The sequence below is a fragment of the Tamandua tetradactyla genome, chromosome 5, assembly GCF_023851605.1.
Source record: "Tamandua tetradactyla isolate mTamTet1 chromosome 5, mTamTet1.pri, whole genome shotgun sequence".
NCBI classification, from domain to species: domain Eukaryota; kingdom Metazoa; phylum Chordata; class Mammalia; order Pilosa; family Myrmecophagidae; genus Tamandua; species Tamandua tetradactyla.
Window position 1 is genome coordinate 5,677,215 of NC_135331.1, and position 8,406 is coordinate 5,685,620.

Below are 8,406 nucleotides of genomic sequence, written 5' to 3' on the forward strand. Positions count from 1 at the left end.
AAGGAGTTCGTGTGAGAGTGTATTTTTAATTGTAGAGTTAATTAGTGTCATACATGGCAATATACATCCCCTTTCAGTCATATTCATCTTCAATATGGCAGTCTTACTTATAACCCACTAATTAGCTACCATCATTTCTCTACTTGCATTCTCGGTATAAGCCCCACTTGGTTGTGATATGTAATTCTTTTGATGTGTGATTGGGTTTGATTTGCTAGTATTTTGTTGAGAATTTTTACATCCAAGTTCATTAAGGAGATTGGTCTATAGTTTTACTTTTGTGTAGCATCTTTGTCCAGTTTACGTATTAGAATGATGTTAGCTTCATAAAGTGAGTTAGATAGTGTTTGTTTTTCCTCACGTTTTTGGGAGACTTTGAGCAGGATTGGTGCTACTTCTTTTGGAATGTTTGATAAAATTCCCCCAGTGAAACCATCTGGCCCTGGGTTTTTCTTTGTAGTAAGATTTTTGATGATGATTGAATCTCTTTACTTGGAATTGGTTTGTTGGGAATTTCTATTTCTTCTTAAGTCAGTGTCAGTAATTCCCTTCCATGAATTTGTCTGTTTCATATAAGTTGTCTAGTTTGTTGGCATATAGTTACTCATAATATTCTCTTATGATTGTAATTTCTTCAGGATCCATGATAACACCCCCCACTTGTTTATTTGCATCCTCTCTCTTTTTTTCTTTGTCACACAAGCTAGGGATCCATCAGTTTTATTGATTTTCTCAAAGAACCAACTTTTGGTTTTATTGATCCTTTCTGTTATTTTTTGTGCTCTAGTTTGTTTATTTCTGCTTTAATCTTTATTATATCTCTTCATTTTTTGCTTTGGGATTAGTTGATGTTCTTTCTCTAATTTTTCCAAATAAACACTTAAATCCTCAATTTTTGCTTGTTCTTTTTTAATATAGGCATGGGGGCAATAAATTCTGCTCTCAGCACTGCCTTTACCACATCCCATGAATTTGGTTATGTTGTATTCTCATTTTCGTTGGTCTCCAGATATTTAGCAATTTCTCTAGCAATTTTGTCTTTGACTCACTGATTATTTAAGAGTGTATTATTTCTCCATTTATTTGTGAAAGTTCTGTTTCTTCTGTGATTATTACTTTCCAGCTTCATTCTGTTGTGGTCAGAGAAAGCACTTTGAATAATTTCAGTCTTACTAAATTTATAAAGACCCATTTTGTGTCCTAGCATATGATCTATCCTGGAAAACTTTCCATGAACACTAAAGAAGAATGAATATCCTGGTGTTCTGGGGCGTAACAATCTATACATGTCTGTTAGGTCTAATTTATTTATCACATTGTCTAATTTCTTTCTTTTCTTGGTTATCCTATGTCTGGTTGTTCTATCTATGGAGGAGAGTTGTATATTGGAGCCTCCCATTGCTATCATTGAAATGTCTGTAGCTCCCTTCAGTTTTGCCAATATTTGCCTCATGTACATTGGAGCTCTTGACTGGGAGCGTAAACATTTGTGATTGTTATTTCTTCTTGGTGAATTGTCCCTTTTATTAATATGCAGTATCCTTCTTTGTCTCTTATGATGTCTTTACACTTAAAGTCTATTTCATCTGATATTAATATAGCTATTCCTGCTTTCTTTTGATTACAGTTTGCATAGAACATCTTTTTCCATCATTTCACTTTCTGTTTATATCCTTGAGTCTAAGATGTGCCTCTTGTAATCAGCATATAGATGACTCATATTTTTCAATCCATTCTGCCAATCTGTATCTTTTAATTTGGTCAGTTTAGTCCAGTAACATTCAAAGTTATTATTTTAAAAGCAGTTCTTGAATCTACCTTCTTATCTTTTAGTTTTTATTTATCAGATCCATATATTCTTTTCCCTCTCTCTCTTTTTATCCTTTGAATTACCCTTACTGGAACTTACTGGTACTCTTCAATTCTGTGCCCTCCTCTAGACCTCCCACTTCTTTTTTTTCAGCTGACAGAACTCCCTTTGGTAATTTCTTGTAGGGTAGGTCTCTTGTTGACTAGTTCTCTCCATCTTTGTTTGTCTTTGAAGATTTTAATGTCTTTCTCCAACTTAAAAGACAACTTGGCTGAAAAAAGAATTCTTGGCTGGAAGCCTTCCTCATTCAGAATCTTAAATATATCACACCATTGCCTTCTCATCTTCATGGTGCTGTTGAGTAGTTCTGACTCAGTCTTATGTAGTTTCCCTTGTATGTAGTAGTTTTTCTCATACGGCTTTCAGGACTTTCTGTGTCTCATCTACATTTTACAGTCTGATTAGTGTGTGTCTAGCAGTAGGTCTATTTGTATTTACTCTATTTGTGGGTCGTTGGGCCTCTTTGATTTGCATATTTATATCTTTTATAAGGGTTTAGAAGTTTTTCTCTGATTATATCTTGAAGTAACCTTCCTAGGCCTTTAATCATCTCTTCTCTTTGTGAGACACGAATGATTCTTCTCTCTGTGCATCTTTTGTTGTCCATCATTTTCTAAGATCCAATTCCATTTTTCCCATCTTTCTTGCCATTTGTTGTTTTGTTGCTCAAGTTCAATTGTTCTGTCTTCTAGTTCACCTATTCTTTCTTCTGCCTCTTCAAATCTACTGTTGTGTCTCTAGTATAGTTTTAACTTTTTCTATAGTATCTTTCGTCTCTGTGAGAGCTATTCTTCTACTTACTCTTTTAGAGTTCTTCTTGGTGCTCACCTAGTGTCTGCTTCATATCCTTTGTTTCTTTATAAATATCCTAGTGTAATTGTTCCATATTACATTTTCCCTCCAGTGTTTTGATTTTGTCCTTTGGCTGGGCCGTTTCTGCCTGGATCTCCACATGCTTGGTGATTTTCTGTTGCATCTGGGGCATTTGATTATCTTAACAAGGTTAATATGGAAGCTGGTTTCCTTCACCCATCTAAAGCTTTATATTTATTTGGGTTTGCATTGAAGGTCACCTGTTGTACCTTCCCCATCAAACCAAGGCCTGGATCTCATATAGGGGGTGCAATTCTACTTGTGGGTCTATTAAAAGCTAAGAAAAAAAGATGCATACGTGGTTCAGTGGCAGAATAACTGCCTGTCATGCAGGAGACATGGGTTCACCTCCTGGCCCATACACCAAAATAAGAAAAAAAGTGAAAAAACAACACTTGAGGATCTGTTAACAACTAGACAGAAAAGGGTACACAGGTGGTTCAGTGGTAGAAAACCCATCTGTCATGCAGAAAACTCAGTTTTTACTCCCAGCTCATGCAACAGAAAAGGAAAAGATGGCCGCACATGGCTCAGCTGGCCTTCTCAGCCCCGCCTCTCTGTCCATACATGACTGAGATCCTCAGGCCTCTTTGGGTAAAAGGAAGCAGTACCAGGAGCCCAGGAGCCTCCCTTGCTGGCTGGCCTTTGTGTTGGCTCTGCTTACAGTCCCCCTCTCTAGTGGGGGCACGCCCGTAGCAGTGCACCTCAGTGGTGTAAGCAGGCCCCGATGCGGCAGTCCCCTTGCACAGGGGAAGCAAGTCCGCTGTCCTCTGGGCTCCCAGCAGGAACTCCTGGCCATGGGGCCATGGGAGGAAAGACCTTCTAAGCCTGGTGTAGAGGCTGGTGGGAGTGGAGGAGCATGCGGCTACCTCAGGACCTGTGCCCCCTACCCACCGCCCATGCCTAGTGGGCTCGTGGATGAGGACACTCACCCCTCTCTATCCATCCTAGTCTCTCTGCTTCAACTGCAGTCCCAGTAGTTTAGTTTAGTTTTTGACCCTATTCTTGTTTCATGGAGCTTGGGTGAGGTCAGCCCACCCCCCTCTACCATCTTCCCGGAAGTCCTGTCTGCATTGTTAGATTTTAGTTACAAAATCAAAAGTCTAGGGTAGTGGAATATCAGTTAACTGTGTAATGAAGAAATAATGTGTACTTCGAATTTAATGGGAAAGGAGAACATCTCTTAATTTGAATGAGAACAGAGGTTTTGAACTAGAACAAATGTTCCAGAGAGAAAAAAGAAAACCTCTACACAGATACTTCTCCCCCCTTTAAAAGAGCTCCAGGCTTCTCAGGGACAGCAGAAGGGCACTACTGAGGCGTTTCTGAGTAACAGAACATCTGTGAGTGTGATTTTGAGACATCTGATAAAAAAGCCACCACAGTACCAGGGTGCAGTGGAAATAGGGTAGCTCTGTTGTCTTTATCTGCAGGAAACAGAGGTCACCTAGTTTAGTTTGTCCACAGCTTTCCTTCCTGTACTCATTTTGCTATGTAAGCAGTTGCCAAATATTATAACTTAATATTTTCCTTTAAATCATCTCAGGTCTTATCACCTGCTTTAGCAGTAACTGTGGTATAAGCAAAGGGCCGATGAGCATATGCACACATGTGCACGCACACACGTGCATGTGCAAGACGGATGAGGGTGAGGCAGGTGAGGCATTCAGGGCCCTCAGTTGGGGAGCTTTCTGTTGTTCTTGCCAGCAGGGAGGGAAGCTGAGGACAGGTGCCTCCTTAAATTTTGTTCCTTAATTGTCTTGCCTGCCCCACCCTGTTCCCAGCCCTGCACACACAGAGACTTCAAACTCAGTTCATGGGTGTGCACACACGCAGACCCTCATCTATGTGCCACCTAAAAAATCATCCAGAAAACCGCCAGTGAAAAAACGTGTTCCACTTTGGCAAACCCTCATCTTACCAAAACTACCAAGAAGCTATTGTTTTTGGCCATCTAAGCACCCAAAAAGTAAGTGTCTCTTCCAAAGCAATGCATCCTCTAAGCCGAAGGTCTGATTGGAATTTAAAACATCAAAGAAGAGGAACAACTTGACATGCAGTTTAGAAAATGAGAGAGGTCGGCGTCTTGACCGCGTTCCTTCACCTCCTAGTGGAAGGCTGCTAGGGAGAAGGCCACTGGCTGCAGGGCAGGTGGGAGCAGGTTCTGGGCCATTCCTGGGTGACCTGTGTTCTCACAGCCTCGCCCATGGTGAGCCCACACGGTTGCTGGGAAGGTGGCAACTCACATGACGTGTTCCGAGGGGGCAGATTCCAGTGGAAAAGCCCAGTCCCCATCCAAGGTGAGCGGCTGCTGCAGCTCCAGCTGGGATTGCCGAGCAGAAATGAGGTCCAGTGTGGCCACATCTGCTGGAGGGGCCACAAATCCAAAATTCTCCATGAATTCCTCCAATTGGTCAATGTAAACAACACATTTATGGCTTTTTGAAATTTATGTTTTAGTTTATCACATTCTTCTCCCCCTCATAGCCAGGCAAGTCTAACACAATATCTCCTTGGCCCATACCCAGTCCAGGCTTTTCCTTTCTTGGCATATGAGAGGGTTTCATGATCCTTTGGAGACCTAAGAGAGACACCCCAAATGAGCTCAGGCTTGGGCCTCCTTCCCCCCTTCCCCCCTCCCCTGCTCCCCAGCTCAGACTCTGGCTCCTGTGCTGGCCACAAACCTGGGGGAGTTACTCCAGCCACGTGAGCTCCTTACCTCAGCAGGCAACCTACGTCTGCACATGCCTTGGTTTCAACTGCTAGTTTCTATCAATGACTTAATGCTTTTTCAAAGTATAAGGGAAAAGGAAAAGACCAGCCAGCAAGTCCAATACTAAACAGTCATTTAAAAAAGGAAAATGTGAGACATTTTATGCAGGAGTTTGGTTTTGTCCATGTGTATATCAGACTTTTTATTAATTAGAACCAATTTGTTTTGTCAAAATACTTTGAGGCTTGCTTGCATTTCTTACAAGCTTCCCAAAATGTATAGCTACATTTTCCCTTCCTTTTCTCATGCAGATAAAAAGTTAAATAAATGCTTTTAACTCTCCTTCTTAAATCCTAAGTGCAGGTAAGAAATTGTTATTTAAGGATCCAAGGCAGAGTCTTTTTTTGAATGTGGCTCTGTTTGAAAGGAAACAATCACTCTGAAATGGGGTAAAAATCACCCTCAATTTGTCATTTTAAAGTCACAGGAAGTTTTCACAAAGAGCTACAGAAAAAGGCAGCTGCTGAAAGCCTAAGAATCCTGGCATTGCTCTGGTATTTAAGCTGTCACGTTGACAGAATATGATAATTAATTTTTTGGCTCCTCTCAGCCAGACTGCGCTGCCCAGTTGTGTGGGTCCTTTCCCAGGGCGGCTGTGGAAGTGCTTTGTAGACTGGTGAGCACCCACACTTGTTTGACTCTATGGAAAGGAGATAACTCTGGATAGCATAGGTGGGCCTTTTCCCACCACCTGAGGTTCCTCAGAGGAGAAACTCTGCCTCCGGACTGCAGCCTCCGCCCCTGCCTGAGCCTCCGCCTGCCTGCCCACCCTGCAAGCCTCAGACTTCCTACAGTTGCACAAGCCAATCCCTTAAAATAAATATCTTCATGAATAGTCATATATCTTATTGGTTCCATTTCTCTGGGGAGCCCTGACTGATCCGCAAAGAAATTCAAATTGTTACAATGCTGGCTGAGAGGCAGGGACCTGGGAAGGTTCCTGAGCTGCTGGCAGGAGTCCGAATGCAGCCATAGAGACTCAATGGAAAAGCCCCCTCCCTTTCATCCAACAAGCTCCCTTCCAGGAGGGAATGATGAGGATAGGCATGCAAACAGTAAATATTATGGTGCTTTGATTCATCATTATGGAAAGGGAAGGGAGAAATGGCAAACAACAAAGGTAAGTGCCTGGGTGAAGTGTGCATGCTGTATTGTAAAGTATTGGGCAGTTAGTAATGAGAAATCATGTTTCAGATCTTACTGACTGGCCTAAAGGAAAATCCCTGATATCATTCATATGAAAAATGCATATTGCAAAGAAATGTATATAGAATGATAGTAAGAACCCCCTGCATAAATGCACGTATTTTGATAAAGGATATGGATGGGACACAGGGTGAAAATGTATAGAGTTAGTGTGGAAAAGAGCCAGAAAACATGGGGAAAGGGGAAAACATTGGAAGAAGGAAGAGCTATCTGATTAATGCCCCCATTTTACAGAAGGGAAAATTGAGGCGCAAAGGTAGGGCATGATTTTATGATTTGCCCAGGGTCATGTGACGCATAAGTGAAGAAAATAAGCTGAGTCTCTTTCTTCCAGTCCCTGCTCAGTCTCTTAGAGAAAGAGTTTGCCCATGAACTTGAGAAAGAAGAGGAGGTACTGCCCCCCCGCGTGGGTGGAGAGTCAGGCCTCCCTCTTGCCCTCATTCTCTGGGACTCGGGAAACCCTTCTGCTAGGAAGCACGCTCTTTCCAGGAGAGACCTTCTTGTCTCTACCACATTTCCTCTGCAGCCCTCTGGCGAAGGAAGGCTTTATTTTCGAGCAAGCTTTGAGCACGTGCTAACTCACTGCAAGCATCTTTTCTTCCTTGAGCTGGGACCAGACAGAGTGGCTGGAAGGTGGAAGTAAGGACAGTGTGGTGCCCCCTGGGCTCCCTCCTGGGGCAGGAAGGGGTATGTTTGGAGCTAGGCCCACCTATACTGGCTGCACTGCCAGCAGCACTTTGTACTAGAACTCTGGAGATATCCCGGACTTCCTGAGCTGCCCCTGCTGCGGAAATTCCCTCAGCTACCTGTGCTTTACAACCTGCTGTGACTCCCCATTGCTCTCAGCAGTGTCCTCTGAACTACGCTCATGCATCATGTTTTTGCCATAATCCTTTGCTACCTAGGCTATGATTTATCTTATAGCATATTTATTTTGTGAAAGTAGCTCACAGTTTTTACTGAATGCATTTAAGTTTAAAGAGTTTAACACAATATTGTTGCTGCTGATTTTTGTATTGGAGGCAGTTACTTTTTCCCAACCAAGACCCTGGATTGAAAGGCTAATATTTCTCTGTTGAAAGAGCATAAAAGTAACTGGTCCAGGTCTGGTAATAGTATTGGAAGGTCTGACAGAAATCCTCTCGTTGACGTTATGGGGAAGAGTGAAGGAGAACTATGGAGGGGCGGCTTTTGCCCTGAACGCTCGGTGTGTTTTAGGACCATGCTTTTCCACCACCTGGAAGCGCCTGTGCAGCCTCCGCTTGGGGAGTCACAGAGCTGCAAGGTCAAGTCCGCACTCTTGGCCTAATCTCCATGATTCCCAGACTGCACCTTCCCTGCTCCATCCACCCCAAACTCACCCCGCTCGACCCCCTGCACCTTCAGAGCCTCACCTGAGCCCCCCGGAGACCAGGCTGCCCTGGGCCCACTGCACACGGGCCCCCTCCTCCACAGCACGTCACAACATGACGACCAGGTGGGCTGTGGTGGCTAGTCCTCTCTGTCCTTTCAGAGTTCAGGGTCTGGGCTTTTTCTTTCTTTGTTTCCCGTTGTCTCCTGAGAGGCTTGCCGAGTTGCTGGTACATAGGATGTGCTCAGCAAACATTTGTCAAGTGTCATTGAATGAATTACTCTACTGGGCCACGTCAGGAAGTCATAGGGCCCTAATCCAGTGCCAGCAGGG